The sequence below is a fragment of the Oncorhynchus keta genome, chromosome 7, assembly GCF_023373465.1.
Source record: "Oncorhynchus keta strain PuntledgeMale-10-30-2019 chromosome 7, Oket_V2, whole genome shotgun sequence".
NCBI classification, from domain to species: Eukaryota; Metazoa; Chordata; class Actinopteri; order Salmoniformes; family Salmonidae; genus Oncorhynchus; species Oncorhynchus keta.
In genome coordinates, this window is record NC_068427.1 from 13,888,856 (window position 1) to 13,906,127 (window position 17,272).

Below are 17,272 nucleotides of genomic sequence, written 5' to 3' on the forward strand. Positions count from 1 at the left end.
TGATCATGAGGAAGGTGAGGGATCAGCCCAGAACTACACAGCAGGACCTGGTCAATGACCTGAAGAGAGCTGGGACCACAGTCTCAAAGAAAACCATTAGTAACACACTACGCCGTCATGGATTAAAATCCTGCAGCGCACGCAAGGTCCCCCTGCTCAAGCCAGCGCATGTCCAGTCCCGTCTGAAGTTTGCCAATGACCATCTGGATGATCCAGAGGAGGAATGGGAGAAGGTCATGTGGTCTGATGAGACAAAAATAGAGCTTTTTGGTCTAAACTCCACTCGCCATGTTTTGAGGAAGAAGAAGGATGAGTACAACCCCAAGAACACCATCCCAACCATGAAGCATGGAGGTGGAAACATCATTCTTTGGGGATGCTTTTCTGCAAAGGGGACAGGACGACTGGACCGTATTGAGGGGAGGATGGATGGGGCCATGTATCGCGAGATCTTGGCCAACAACCTCCTTCCCTCAGTAAGAGCATTGAAGATGGGTCGTGGCTGGGTCTTCCAGCATGACAACGACCCAAAACACACAGCCAGGGCAACTAAGGACTGCCTCCGTAAGAAGCATCTCAAGGTCCTGGAGTGGCCTAGCCAGTCTCCAGACCTGAACCCAATAGAAAATCTTTGGAGTGAGCTGAAAGTCCTTATTGCCCAGCGACAGCCCCGAAACCTGAAGGATCTGGAGAAGGTCTGTATGGAGGAGTGGGCCATAATCCCTGCTGCAATGTGTGCAAACCTGGTCAAGAACTACATGAAACGTATGATCTCTGTAATTGCAAACAAAGATTTCTGTACGCAGGTTGAAGGTTTAGAGGCCATGACTATTTTCGTCAATATGTCAAGAGATATAGTATTAAAAACTTGAGTGTCTCCCTTGATCCTAGGTCCTGGCAGTGTTGTGCAGACTCAGGACAACTAAGCTTTGGAGAAATATGCAGATTTAAAGAGGAGTCTGTAATTTGCTTTCTAATGATCATGATCTTTTTGTCAAAGAGGTTCTTTAATTTTCACTGCTGAAGTGAAAGCCATCCTCTCTTGGGGAATGCTGCTTTTTAGTAAGCTTTGTGACAGTATCAAGAACACATTTTGGATTGTTCATCGTCTCCTCAATTAAGTTGGAAAAATAGGATGATCGAGCAGCAGTGAGGGCTCTTCAATATTGTATGGTACTGTCTTTCCAAGCTCATCGGAAGACTTAGTTGGTGTAGCGCCATTTCCGTTCCAATTTTCTGGAAGCTTGCTTCAGGGCTCGGTTATTTTCTGTATACCAGGGCGCTAGTTTCTTATGACAAATGTTTTTTTTTGTTTTTAGTGGTGCGACTGCATTTATGGTATTACACAAGGTTAAATTAAGTTCCTCAGTTAGGTGGTTGACCGATTGTTGTACTCTGACGTCCTTGGGTAGGTGGAAGGAGTCTGGAAGGGCATCTAGAAAACTTTGGGTTGTCTGAGAATTTATAGCATGGCTTTTGAAGATCCTTGGTTGAGCAGATTATTTTTTGCGATTGCAAACGTAATAAAATGGTAGTCCGATAGTCCAGGATTATGAGGAAAACATTAAGATCCACAGTATTTATTCCGCAGGACAGAACTAGGTCCAGAGTATGACAGTGGCAGTGAGTTTGTCCGAAGACATGTTGGACAAAACCCACTGAGTCAATGATGGATCCGAAAGCCTTTTGGGGTGTGTCTGTGGACTTCTCCATGTGAATATTAAATTTAAAAAATAGAATATTATCTGCCATGACTACAAGGTACGAAAGGAATTCAGGGAACTCGGTGAGGAACGCTGTATATGGCCCAGGAGGCCTGTAAACAGTAGCTATAAAAATGGATTGAGTAGGCTGCATAGATTTCATGACTAGAAGCTCATAATATGAAAACACAGTAATTTTTGTTTTTATACATTGAAATTTGGAATCGTAAATGTTAGCAACACCTCTGCCTTTGCGGGATGCACAGGGGATATGGTCACTAGTGTAGCCAGGAGGTGGGGCCTCATTGAACACAGTAAATTCATCAGGCTTAAGCCATGTTTTAGTCAGGCCAATTGCATCAAGATTATGATCAGTGATTAGTTGACTGCCTTGGAAGTGAGGGATCTAACATTAAGTAGCCCTATTTTGAGAAGTGAGATCACATTCTCTTTCAATAATGGCAGGAATGGAGGAGGTCTTTATTCTAGTGAGATTGCTAAGGCAAACACCGCCATGTTAAGTTTTGCCCAACCGAAATCTAGGCACAGCCCCCGTCTCAATGGGGATAGCTGAGCTGACTACACTGACTGTGCTAGTGGCGGACTCTGCTAAGCCGACAGGCCTGCACCCTATCTCATTGTGGAGCTAGGGGAGTTAGAGCCCTGTCTATGTTCACAGATAAGATGAGAGCACCTGTCCAGATAGGATGGAGTCCTTCACTCCTCATCAGGCCAAGCTCGGTCCTGTTTGTGGGTGAGTCCCAGAAAGAGGGCCAATTATCTACAAATTATATATTTTGGGAGGGGCAGAAAACAGTTTTCAACCAGCGATTGAGTTGTGAGACTCTGCTGTAGAGCTCATCACTCCCCCTAACTGGGAGGGGGCCAGAGACAATTACTCAATGCCGACACATCTTTCTAGTTGATTTACATGCTGAAGCTATGTTGCGCTTGGTGACCTCTAACTGTTTCATCTGAACATCGTTGGTGCCGACGTGGATAACGGAATTCAGTGTATCCTTAACGTTGGTAGCCCTGCCCCCTGGTAAACAGTGTATGATCGCTGGATGATTCTTTTTTTAAGTCTAATACTGCTGGTAATGGAGTCGCCAATGACTAGGGTTTTCAATTTGTCCGAGCTAATGGTGGGAGGCTTCGGTATTGTTAGCCATTCTCATTGATGCATCTGATCATGTTTTCAGTGTTCCTTAGTATGTGGCTGTGGCTCTCACTCACTGTTCAGGCTGGAAAATATGACCCAGAGAGGTCCTGCTGAAGTGTTTGTCTCTCACTGTGGTTGTTCTGTTTGTTCCCCTTTTATAGTGTTAGCCTAACAGGGATGCTTTTGTGATTTAGCAACGTGCCAACTACAGCCAATTCCTCAAAGCCCTCCTAAGCTATTACATTTCATTTGCAATATCAGTCAGTCGCAGCTATTATAAAGTATTGTGCATAAATAGAGGGCATAAATAAATGGCTCTACAAGTTATTCAACCCTAAAACGTATTCATGCAGCATATTGTCCCCTGCGGTTGTTAAGATTCTCTTCGGCACTCGGGGTGATTTGGATATGTTGTGGTCAGTGAACTAATGTTGTACAGGACAATCGTATGATTGAATATGCTCCAAAATAGATTATACTGTTTCTATGCCTAGTGCTAATTGTAAAGCACAGTAGACTACTGTGCTACAGAGACAGATCATGAGAAGTTCACAAAAATAATTATTCTGAGGACATTAACTGACAGCCAGATGAAATACATCTCAAATGCCATGTTCACAATTTCTTGAAGTCTATGAGACAGTACTATGATTGCAGGCAGTTTGAATATTAAGTAGTGGACATGTACTATATTTGCCAGTTTGACATGGTGTCTGTTATCCAGGCCAGTTCTGGGTTACTAAACTGACCGCTTTGGTCAATAAGAATTATTGAATATGACAGCTGCAGTATAGGATTACCAAACATCTCTAACATCTGCTATTGTCACAGTACATTCATCTATAGACCATGAATATCTTAGAGACAGTAATTGGGGGAAAAAAAAAATAAATATATATATATAATTTTTTTTTTTTTTTTTTTTTTTTGCAGACTGTTGATTGGAGCACCAAGAGCCAAAGCACTGGCTAACCAGAGAGCCAACATAACCGGTGGCCTGTACAGTTGTGACATCACCACCGAATCCGATGACTGTCGCCGAATCGATTTTGACAATGAAGGTGAGGTGTTACTCAAATCTGGTTCTCTCTGTTTCTCTTTCTTACACAACATATGGTTGAACATTATGTTTTATTAACCACAATACACTGTAAGTAAAATTCATTCTAAAGCGAGAATCAACATCAATTCCCACAGAGGATGTGAGAGTTGAGAACAAGGAGAACCAGTGGATGGGGGTGACAGTTAACAGCCAGGGCCCCGGAGGGAAGATTGTGGTAAGTCAGTGTCGGAGAATACTGTGCATTGCTGTGTTACTAGCCAGGTTCATAGTGCTTTGTATATCTGTCATGCAGAACTTTGCGTCAGATCTACAGTATCATTAGCTTAGGATCTGCCTTGCGTGCTGATTCCGCTGTCTCGTCGTTGCAGACCTGTGCTCACCGCTATCAGAGACGTCTGTTTGTGGACACTGCTCAGGAGTCCCGTGACATCACAGGTCGCTGCTACATCCTGAGTCAGGACCTCACTATTGACGAATCCTCTGATGAAGATGGAGGGAACTGGAGGTTCTGTGAGGGGAGAGCCAGAGGCCATGAGAGGTTTGGCTCCTGTCAGCAGGGTCTGGCTGCCACTTTCACCAAGGACTACCATTACGTGGTGTTTGGAGCGCCTGGCGCCTACAACTGGAAAGGTAGGTGTCTGTTCATAAGGTATGCAATTAAGTTGCCATTGTAAGTCACTCTGGATAAGAACGTCTGCTAAATGACAAAACATGTACAATGTGAATAGTAAATGTAAGTTATCAAAACCTATTTACTTCAATCGATCAAAATCAATGGATGTACAATATACAGATTTAAATCTCTGCAGAATGAGCTGTGCAGTTTATTGTGACTCACATGTCCTCTAGAGGTAAGGAAAGGCTCTGCAACAGACTTAATCAGACATTTCCTTCCTGTGCTTTAAAGTGTCAATCAGCAGTTGAAACAATGACCAAGTATTCTTCCAACCACTGTTTCAGTAAAAAGCTGGGGATGGGGCTGGATAAATGTAACCACCCTCATATTTAAAGACAGAGCTATGGATGACCATCTATGATTTCACAATTATAGTTTTAACCATGTTTTTAGGCTATAGAGTGTGTGTTTACATGTACTTTGTTTACAAACATTGAACAAGCTTATATTTTGGGTTCTGATGGGGTACGACAGGTGACCTAAGCTCAGGAGCCATTTATAAGTAATTCTCTGAGAATGAATGGGTACATTTCATTCATTCAGCAGTCTACCCATGGATGGCCCTTCAATACAATGTTATTTTCACCTGTAAAAAGAAATTCACCCAGTTACATTTTGCTTGTGTCATTAGTGTTGAAGATTTCATATGGTTTTTGTTGAGGATCATATTTAATCCAGCACCATTCCGTTGTCATCTTCACTCTCAACCACTCCAGGTATTGTACGTGTAGAGCAAAAGAACAACACTTTGTTGGAAAGGGGATTTTATGATGACGGACCTTATGAAGTTGGAGATGAGAACCGCTTGGATCCTGACCTGGTGCCTGTGCCTGCTAACAGCTACTTAGGTGGGTACAGTAGGTCTGAACCTTGACTGCGGGAACTACGTGTTTTCCGTGCTTAGGCATCCTGCTCGTGGCCAGTTTGTCTGGGATCAGTTTCTGTAGAAGTCACCTTCTCTACAGGTCAGCCCTGAGAAAACTCTGGATGTGACGATCCAATAGTTTCTTAGGTTTGTGACTTCCGAGGTGGCTAAAACATACTCTCTTAACCATTCCATCTACATGGTCGTTAACTTGTGAATGGTTTCTAATCTGAACATTTACCATGTAATTATTTCAATGTGATGTTTGAATGTACAGCATTTTTTACTGGAATTACTTATATGTATATCAACATATGTTGTCTTGGTTGCTTCAAGATGACATGACTACTATAGTTCATCTTGTGAATTTCTTTACATCCCAAATTCACTCATTTATTCATGAAAGATGAATGCTCTGAATTATACATAGTATAAGATATAAGCTGAACAAGCTTATGAACAATTTATAGATTCCTCTTATTTCATGTTGCAGGGTTTTCCATTGATTCTGGGCATAGCATTACCAAGGGGCGTGGCCTGACCATTGTGTCTGGGGCACCGCGAGCCAATCACTGTGGGGCTGTGGTCCTGTTGAGAAAGGAGAATGAAGCGTCCGCAAGACTCTCCCCGGAGTACATTCTAGAAGGGCCTGGACTGGCATCTTCTTTTGGATATGATGTAGCTGTGGTCGACCTGAATGGAGATGGGTATGTGACACAAGTTGACTTCTGCTTTTCCAGTTTTGGCTTATCCATACATTATGTCAGGGGTCCCCAATTACATTCAGCCGTGGGCCCATTTTTCCTTGAGCGGATGTTTGGGGGGCCGGAACTTAGTTATAAATAATTTGTACACTGCAAATTCACTTTAAGAATCCCAAACAGACACAATATTTGGTCAACCTTGATTACATTGGGATTAGAGCTCTGCTACCCAAGCTGAGTCTGACGGGCCCTGACATTATACATAGGGTTAGTGCCGCGTAGGACCAATTTTTTTTTTTTCCATAAATAACTAGGATATGGGCATGGCTTGAGCCATTTGCTCATGCCCTGCTGCATCGTACAGTCGTATCTGACTAAGATCATAACCTCGTCAAATATAAGATGGGAGAGATTTCACTGAAAATGCTAATGTTCCTTGAGTTTTGTCGGAGTTTGCAGTGATGAAAAGTAGCTAACAGCTAACTGCTCTCATGTCTCATCATTGAGCAGAGCAGCCCAAGCGGAGCCGTTGCTATGGGTACTTACAGATCCAGAGCCGCCATGAGCAGAGTGCATGCAGAGTGAGTAGCGTGCAGGGAAAGAGTGACACACAGAGAGGAGCAGCTAGTGGATTTACTAATGGAGGAAGTTGTTTCGGGCAGGGCCGAAAATTTGGCAGAAACAATCGGCCTGGGTAGGGTAGGGCATGAACATTCAAATCAAATCAAATTTTATTTGTCACATACACATGGTTAGCAGATGTTAAATGCGAGTGTAGCGAAATGCTTGTGCTTCTAGTTCCGACAATGCAGTGATAACCAACAAGTAATCTAACTAACAATTCCTAAACTACTGTCTTATACACAGTGTAAGGGGATAAGGAACATGTACATAAGGATATATGAATGAGTGATGGTACAGAGCAGCATACAGTAGATGGTATCGAGTACAGTATATACATATGAGATGAGTGTGTAGACAAAGTAAACAAAGTGGCATAGTTAAAGTGGCTAGTGATACATGTGTTACATAAGGATGCAGTCGATGATGTAGAGTACAGTATATACATATGCATATGAGATGAATAATGTAGGGTAAGTAACATTATATAAGGTAGCATTGTTTAAAGTGGCTAGTGATATATTTACATAATTCCCATCAATTCCCATTATTAAAATGGCTGGAGTTGGGTCAGTGTCAATGACAGTGTGTTGGCAGCAGCCACTCAATGTTAGTGGTGGCTGTTTAACAGTCTGATGGCCTTGAGATAGAAGCTGTTTTTCAGTCTCTCGGTCCCAGCTTTGATGCACCTGTACTGACCTCGCCTTCTGGATGATAGCGGGGTGAACAGGCAGTGGTTCGGTGGTTGATGTCCTTGATGATCTTTATGGCCTTCCTGTAACAACGGGTGGTGTAGGTGTCCTGAGGGCAGGTAGTTTGCCCCCGGTGATGCGTTGTGCAGTCCTCACTACCCTCTGAGAGCCTTACGGCTGAGGGCGGAGCAGTTGCCGTACCAGGCGGTGATACAGCCCGCCAGGATGCTCTCGATTGTGCATCTGTAGAAGTTTTGAGTGCTTTTGGTGACAAGCCGAATTCTTCAGCCTCCTGAGGTTGAATAGGCGCTGCTGCGCCTTCTTCACGACGCTGTCAGTGAGTGGAACGCAAATTTTATTTGTCACATACACATGGTTAGCAGATGTTAAATGCGAGTGTAGCGAAATGCTTGTGCTTCTAGTTCCGACAATGCAGTGATAACAACAAGTAATCTAACTAACAATTCCTAAACTACTGTCTTATACACAGTGTAAGGGGATAAGGAACATGTACATAAGGATATATGAATGAGTGATGGTACAGAGCAGCATACAGTAGATGGTATTTGAGTACAGTATATACATATGAGATGAGTGTGTAGACAAAGTAAACAAAGTGGCATAGTTAAGAAGTGGCTAGTGATACATGTGTTACATAAGGATGCAGTCGATGATGTAGAGTACAGTATATACATATGCATATGAGATGAATAATGTAGGGTAAGTAACATTATATAAGGTAGCATTGTTTAAAGTGGCTAGTGATATATTTACATAATTCCCATCAATTCCCATTATTAAAATGGCTGGAGTTGGGTCAGTGTCAATGACAGTGTGTTGGCAGCAGCCACTCAATGTTAGTGGTGGCTGTTTAACAGTCTGATGGCCTTGAGATAGAAGCTGTTTTTCAGTCTCTCGTCCCAGCTTTGATGCACCTGTACTGACCTCGCCTTCTGGATGATAGCGGGGTGAACAGGCAGTGGTTCGGGTGGTTGATGTCCTTGATGATCTTTATGGCCTTCCTGTAACAACGGGTGGTGTAGGTGTCCTGGAGGGCAGGTAGTTTGCCCCGGTGATGCGTTGTGCAGTCCTCACTACCCTCTGGAGAGCCTTACGGTTGAGGCGGAGTAGTTATTTAATACCAGGCGGTGATACAGCCCGCCAGGATGCTCTCGATTGTGCATCTGTAGAAGTTTGTGAGTGCTTTTGGTGACAAGCCGAATTTCTTCAGCCTCCTGAGGTTGAATAGGCGCTGCTGCGCCTTCTTCACGACGCGCCTGTCAGTGTGAGTGGACCAATTCAGTTTGTCTGTGATATGTATGCCGAGGAACTTAAAACTAGCTACCCTCTCCACTACTGTTCCATCGATGTGGATAGGGGGGTGTTCCTCTGCTGTTTCCTGAAGTCCACAATCATCTCCTAGTTTGTTGACGTTGAGTGTGAGGTTATTTTCCTGACACCACACTCCGAGGGCCCTCACCTCCTCCCTGTAGGCCGTCTCGTCGTTGTTGGTAATCAAGCCTACTACTGTTGTGTCGTCCGCAAACTTGATGATTGAGTTGGAGGCGTGCGTGGCCACGCAGTCGTGGGTGAACAGGAGTACAGGAGAGGGCTCAGAACGCACCCTTGTGGGGCCCCGTGTTGAGGATCAGCGGGGAGGAGATGTTGTTGCCTACCCCCTCACCACCTGGGGCGGCCCGTCAGGAAGTCCAGTACCCAGTTGCACAGGGCGGGGTCGAGACCCAGGGTCTCGAGCTTGATGACGAGCTTGGAGGGTACTATGGTGTTGAATGCCGAGCTGTAGTCGATGAACAGCATTCTCACATAGGTATTCCTCTTGTCCAGGTGGGTTAGGGCAGTGTGCAGTGTGGTTGAGATTGCATCGTCTGTGGACCTATTTGGGCGGTAAGCAAATTGGAGTGGGTCTAGGTGTCAGGTAGGGTGGAGGTGATATGGTCCTTGACTAGTCTCTCAAAGCACTTCATGATGACGGAGGTGAGTGCTACGGGCGGTAGTCGTTTAGCTCAGTTACCTTAGCTTTCTTGGGAACAGGAACAATGGTGGCCCTCTTGAAGCATGTGGGAACAGCAGACTGGTATAGGGATTGATTGAATATGTCCGTAAACACACCGGCCAGCTGGTCTGCGCATGCTCTGAGGGCGCGGCTGGGGATGCCGTCTGGGCCTGCAGCCTTGCGAGGGTTAACACGTTTAAATGTCTTACTCACCTCGGCTGCAGTGAAGGAGAGACCGCATGTTTCCGTTGCAGGCCGTGTCAGTGGCACTGTATTGTCCTCAAAGGGCAAAAAAGTTATTTAGTCTGCCTGGGAGCAAGACATCCTGGTCTGTGACTGGGCTGGATTTCATCTTGTAGTCCGTGATTGACTGTAGACCCTGCCCATGCCTCTTGTGTCTGAGCCATTGAATTGAGATTCCACTTTGTCTCTGTACTGACGCTTAGCTTGTTTAATAGCCTTGCGGAGGGAATAGCTGCACTGTTTGTATTCAGTCATGTTGCCAGACACCTTGCCCTGATTAAAAGCAGTGGTTGCGCTTTCAGTTTCACGCGAATGCTGCCATCAATCCACGGTTTCTGGTTAGGAATGTTTTTATCGTTGCTATGGGAACGACATCTTCGACGCACGTTCTAATGAACTCGCACACCGAATCAGCGTATTCGTCAATATTCCCATCTGACGCAATACTGAACATGTCCCAGTCCACGTGATGGAAGCAGTCTTGGAGTGTTGAGTCAGCTTGGTCTGACCAGCGTTGGACAGACCTCAGCGTGGGAGCCTCTTGTTTTAATTTCTGCCTGTAGGCAGGGATCAGCAAAATGGAGTCGTGGTCAGCTTTTCTCCGGGAAGGGGGCGGGGCAGGGCCTTATATGCGTCGTGGAAGTTAGAGTAACAATGATCCAAGGTTTTACCACCCCTGGTTGGCGCAATCGATATGCTGATAAAATTTAGGGAGTCTTGTTTTCAGATTGCTTTGTTAAAATCCCCAGCTACAATGAATGCAGCCTCCGGATAAATGTTTTCCAGTTTGCAAAGAGTTAAATAAAGTTCGTTCAGAGCCATCGATGTGTCTGCTTGGGGGGATATATACGGCTGTGATTATAATCGAAGAGAATTCTCTTGGAAGATAATGCGGTCTACATTTGATTGTGAGGAATTCTAAAACAGGTGAACAGAAGGATTTGAGTTCCTGTATGTTTCCTTCATCACACCATGTCCCGTTAGTCATGAGGCATACGCCCGCCACTCTTCTTACCAGAGAGATGTTTGTTTCTGTCCGCGCGATGCGTGGAGAAACCCGCGGCTGCACCGCCCTGGATAGCGTCTTCCCAGTAAGCCATGTTTCCGTAAAGCAGAGAACGTTGCAGTCTCTGATGTCCCTCTGAATGCCACCCTTGCTCGGATTTCATCAACCTTGTTGTCGAGAGACTGGACATTGGCAAGAAGAATACTGGGAAGTGGTGCGCGATGTGCCCGTCTCCGAGTCTGACCAGACGACCGCCTCGTTTCCCTTTTTCGGAGTCGTTTTTGGGTCGCTGCAAGTTTCCATTCCGTTGTCCTGTTTGTAAGGCAGAAATACAGGATCCGCGTCGCGGAAAACATATTCTTTGGTCGTACTGATGGTGAGTTGACGCTGATCTTATATTCATATTGTGGGCTTGGGTTTAAAATTCATGCTTGTAATGGGATACGATCACAGTGTGAATACTTGGGAACAGATTTCCTGAATTACAATCCCTTTGAGATGATTTCCTGGTGATTTTAGGAAAATTATATTATATATATATTTTTTACTCAACTTGTGGGGCCAAATATACTGAAAAAATGTAAAAACGCAACATGTAAAGTGTTGGTGCCATGTTTTATGAGCTGGAAAAAAAGAAATGTTCGTATAACCGCAAAAAAAAAAACAACTCAAATTTTGTGCACAAATTTATGTTCATCCCTGTTAGTGAGCATTTTCTCCTTTGACAAGATAATCCATCCACCTGACAGGTGTGGCATATCATGAAGCTGACAAAACAGCATGATCATTGCTCAGGTGCACCCTGTGTTGGGGACAATAAAAGGCCACTGTAAAATGTGCAGTTTTGTCACACAACACAATGCAACAGATGTCTCAAGTTTTGAGGAGCATGCAAATTGGCTGGCCAGCTGCAGGGTTCACCACCAGAGCTGTTGCCAGAGCATTTAATGTTAATTTCTCTACCATAAGCCGCCTCCAACGTTGTTTTTGAGGATTTGGCAGTACGTCCAATCAGCCTCACTACCGCCGCACACGTGTAACCATGACAGCCCAGGACCTCCACATCCGGCTTCTTTACCTGCGGGATCATCTGGGACCAGCGACCGGACAGCTGATGAAACTGAAGAGTTTTTCTGTATGTAATAAAGCCCTTTTTGTGGGGAAAACTCATTCTGATTGGCTTCCCAGTAGGTGGGCCTGGCTGCACCCCTGCCAAGTCATGTGAAATACATTACATTTACATTTACATTTAAGTCTACATTTAAATACATAATTGATTTTCCTTATATGAACTGTAACTCAGTAAAATCTTTTGAAATTGTTGCATGTTGCGTTTATATTTTTGTTCAGTATAAAATCACCCGCCTATTGGGGAACCCCGCATTATGTCATCAAACCTACATGGATATTGTAATTTATGTTTCAAATATCGCCTTATTTTTTTGCATCACAGGTGGCAGGATATTGTTGTTGGAGCCCCTCAGTTCTTCATGAAAGAGGAGACTTTGGAGGAGCTGTTTATGTCTACATCAACCAGGCAGGAAAGTGGGACAAGATCACCCAATCCGCCTCAATGGAACCAAAGACTCAATGTTTGGGCTGGCAGTGGAAAACATCGGTGACATCAATCAGGACTCCTATCAAGGTGGGAACCTGGCATCTGTACTTATTTCTGACCTTTCTGTGCTTGTGTCGTAACATTCCACAGCTAAATGGCTTCTCTTTACAGACATTGCTGTTGGAGCGCCCTACGCTGATGCCGGGGCAGGAAAAGTGTACATTTACCACGGTTCTGCTATTGGAATCAACACCAAGCCGGCACAGGTTGGTTATGCAGTGTTTTATTGGTCACGGGATATGCTTGTTGACGTAGTGGAATGACATCACTGCTGCATCCCATTTTCACCTCTTGATTTATTTGTCATTTCAGATCCTTGAGGGAATGCCCAACAACATCAGATTATTTGGATATTCTCTGGCTGGGAATATGGATTTAGATAAGAATTCCTATCCTGATATAGCTATTGGATCTCTCTCAGATACAGTTCTCGTTTACAGGTAACGATCTTGTTCGGCTATCTACAACCATCCAGTTACGACCTCACAAATACATTTCACGATAACACATACAGTAACAACTCGCATAACAACTCTTTTTTTTTTTTTTTTTTAGGGCAAGGCCAATTATTAGCATTCAGAAGGATGTCAAAATTACTCCAAAGGAAATTGACCTCACAAAGAAAACCTGTGGCAACAGTATCTGGTAAGGTGTTGATGGGTTTTGATGAGTGCTCATGTTTGAAAATATGTCCGGCATCTTTGCGCTACTGTAGATTTGTTTCCTATGAACACAATTGAATTATGATCCATGTGTTGTCTATAGCTTGACTGTGGAGGCATGTTTCACCTATAAAGCAAACCCTGTATCCTACAGCCCAAAACTAAATAAGCGAAGCCTCTCTCTCTTTCACATCAGCCCAATTGGCATACTTTGTCATAGTCCTGAAAGTCCTGAATCCTTTTGTCCTTACATAATACACACTGTTGTTCTGGAATGTTTCCTTACAGCTATCCGCTACGCATTTGAGGGTGAGGCAGATCGCAGGAAGCAAGGGCTTCCCTCCAGGATCCCTTCCTCAACAAGTCTCGCACCGACCAGGACTTCCAATCGACCGGAACTCTGGACCTCCGGGACAAAACAAAAGAGCTTGCACCAAGACAAAATCAAACTGCAGGTAATACTTTTTGGTATTCTTCTAACCCTCTTGGGATTCTAGAAGGATACCTAGAAGGGAGATGGTGTACATAATTGTGTTCTCTGTCTGTAGGATAACATTAGGGACAAGCTGCGTGGTATTCCCATTGAGGTGTCGTTGGGAATCCAGGGTACCAAGCGGCAGAAGAGGCAGAACGCTCTCCCCCAGCTTGTGCCTATTCTTGACAACTTCCAGCCAAGCAAGGTCGTCACTGAGGTAACCTTCCTTTCCCAACTGTTACACATGTTTCATGGCCTCTTTAATTGTCTCAGAGTGACTGGAATTCAGTACATTTTTAGAATGGACTTACTGTCAGATGCATTGAAAATGAGCTTGATCTTGCTTCATTACAGGTGAACTTCTTAAAGGAGGGATGCGGAAACGATAATATTTGCCAGAGTAGCTTACAACTGGAGTACAGATTCTGCTCCAAAGAGCTCAACCAAGATATATTTCCCCCATTACCTATGTGAGTATGAACAAACATTCTTAGTGCATATACATTCAGGGACTTTCATGATAAGATTTGGAAAAGAAAACCATGACTCTGAGGAATAGGTATCAGGCAATGTTTTGTTTTTATCCAGGGAGAATGGGCTACCAGTGATCTCCCTCAGTGATCAGAAGGACATAGCTCTGGAGGTGACGGTGAAGAACAGAAATGGGGATGATGCCCATGAGGCTAAACTGGTGGGGATGTTCCCCAACGCTCTCTCATACTCCGGTTTCCGCTCTCAGAAAATGACAGTAAGTGAAATGACTCTGGTTTATTTCAGCATACACCTTTTTGCTATCCGTCAAGTAATACCATTGTAATGAGTTCCTGTTCTCCAGAGGGATAAACCGGTTCTCTGTTTAGCCAACCAGAATGGCTCCCAAACAGAGTGTGAACTGGGGAATCCATTCAAAAGAGATTCAGAGGTAGGCTATGCACTTGTTTTCATTACAGTATTTCTTATTATTCTGTCATTGTGTGGCTCACTTGTGGTGAATGTTATGAAATATTTGGATGCAATGTGTTTCCAGGTTACTTTCTACATAATCTTGAGCACTGCTGGTATCTCTCTCGATACGGCAGAAATTAATATTGACCTTGAGCTTCAAACGTAAGTGGCACTATTATTTTTTTACGAAGGTGACTGATGATTGACTTGTATAAATCCTTTTTTCTTCAATTCAGTCTGGTATGATAACGGTAGCCCCTATCTGCAAAAGTATGGTGTCTGTGGAAAGCTGAGTATCTTTGCCATTGATCTACCTTCTTTGGTGTGACTTAATAGCATATATGGGAAAACACATTTACAAGGGCAGGCCGAGACGATGACCGCTACCTAGATTGCGGATTTTAATATATATTTTTTTATTTAACTCGGCAAGTCAATTAAGAACAAATTCTTATTTTCAATGACTGCCTAGGAACAGTGGTTTAACTTCCTTGTTTAGGGGCAGAGCGACGGTTATTTTTTTGTAGCTTGTCAGCTCGGGGATTCGATCTTGCAACCTTTCACTTACTAGTCCAACGCTCTAACCACTAGAGTTGACTTGGGCGGGGCAAAGCAAGGCCTAGAAACATTTATGCGTGATGCGAACAATTGCTACTCAGAGGACGAGACGTACCGAGCACCGTACATTACATTGTAAACATATTTAAATGCTTTTTCATCAAATATGGCTTCTCAAGAAAATAAAAAAGAATATCGAAGTGAAGTAAACTCAAATAAATATATCTAACAGGAACCTAAAAAGAAGGCCGCTTTGAATAAGTATATCGACATAGACGCTTTAAATACAATTCTGGAGTCGGACTCGGATCAGGGGAGCGATTTGGAAAAGGAGGAATTCGACTCGGCCGACGAAGATTGCTTTCTAGAAGGATTGGATCCTCTTTTAGATCTGTAAGTAAATGGTTTCCATGGCTTTGCATAGCTAATTTACTATGTGTATTTCAGTTTTTATAAGTTGTCTGCTTTTTGTGCTTTGGATTTAGTTTACATAGGCCTATGTAACAAGTCATTTCAATGTTATATAATTCCAAAGTAGTTATTGTCTAAGTTTCATCCTTGTAAATCTGGAGAGGCCACTATACTCTTATGGCCATTGTTTATTCAGAGTGGTTAAATGCTGAAGACACATTTCAGTTGTACAACTGACTAGGTATCCCCATTTTCCTTTCCCTTTGTCTGTGGTTCTCACCTCTACCTCTGTCACCAAAGTGTTACTGTTTGCATTGTGTGTGTGCTTCTCACCATCTATGTGAGTCACTGTCCAGATCAAATTTAGGCTTGGTGTTTTTACTTTACAGTAATGTTTGGTCAATTTAGTCAACTGTTATTCTGTGTGTCTTACAACAAAATATCATTTTATTTTAGTCGTCACAGAGTGGAGGATGCATAGAATTTGGATGATGACGTTTGGGAGCCCCCCTTCCCAGCAAGCGCCCCTGCCGGTCAAGGTCTTCACCCCCCACTGCTCTGTCAATCACCCCATCTGATGGTTCTAAATCCACCACTCGACAAAGACCCCACTCCTCTTCAACCACCCCCACTGCAGGCCCTGGCACCACTCCCATGTCTGCAAGTTCATCTGGAGGTGCGGAGGCAGGGAGGAGATCTAGGCCTCAACAGAGAAGAGGAAGAGGGGGCCCTTACAGCTGGGGGCCTTCCCAAACGACCTGAAGGCCCCCTTACAGCTGGGGGCCTTCCCAAACGACCTGAAGGCCCCCCTTACAGCTGGGGGCCTTCCCAAACGACCTGAAGGCCCCCCTTACAGCTGTTTCAGCTTTACTTTACCACCTCTGTACTGGGAACACTAATTAGTAATACCGACAAGAAGCAGCAGGGGGGGAAGGAAGATGTCTTGGAAACCTGTCACCAGGGGTGACATTTTTATTTTATTTTTATTTCACCTTTATTTAACCAGGTAGGCTAGTTGAGAACAAGTTCTCATTTGCAACTGCGACCTGGCCAAGATAAAGCATAGCAGTATGAACAGACAACAGAGTTACACATGGAGTAAACAATTAGCAAGTCAATAACACAGTAGAAAAAATGGGCAATCTATATACAATGTGTGCAAAAGGCATGAGGAGGTAGGCGAATAATACAATTTTGCAGATTAACACTGGAGTGATAAATGATCAGATGGGCATGTACAGGTAGAGATATTGGTGATATTGGTGTGCAAAAGAGCAGAAAAGTAAATAAATAAAAACAGTATAAAAACAGTATGGGAATGAGGCAGGTGAAAAAGGGTGAGCTATTTACCTATAGACTATGTACAGCTGCAGCGATCGGTTAGCTGCTCGGATAGCTGATGTTTGAAGTTGGTGAGGGAGATAAAAGTCTCCAACTTCAGCGATTTTTGCAATTCGTTCCAGTCACAGGCAGCAGAGTACTGGAACGAAAGGCGGCCAAATGAGGTGTTGGCTTTAGGGATGATCAGTGAGATACACCTGCTGGAGCGCGTGCTACGGATGGGTGTTGCCATCGTGACCAGTGAACTGAGATAAGGCGGAGCTTTACCTAGCATGGACTTGTAAATGACCTGAGCCAGTGGGTCTGGCGACTATGTAGTGAGGGCCAGCCGACTAGAGCATACAAGTCGCAGTGGTGGGTGGTATAAGGTGCTTTAGTGACAAAACGGATGGCACTGTGATAGACTGCATCCAGTTTGCTGAGTAGAGTGTTGGAAGCCATTTTGTAGATGACATCGCCGAAGTCGAGGATCGGTAGGATAGTCAGTTTTACTAGGGTAAGCTTGGCAGCGTG

At 44.1% G+C, this 17,272-nt stretch overlaps 1 pseudogene; it reads left to right on the forward strand.

Annotated features, from left to right (window-relative positions):
* Positions 1–17,272, forward strand: part of LOC118386044 (integrin alpha-6-like) — a 37,698-nt pseudogene that overhangs the window by 14,278 nt on the left and 6,148 nt on the right.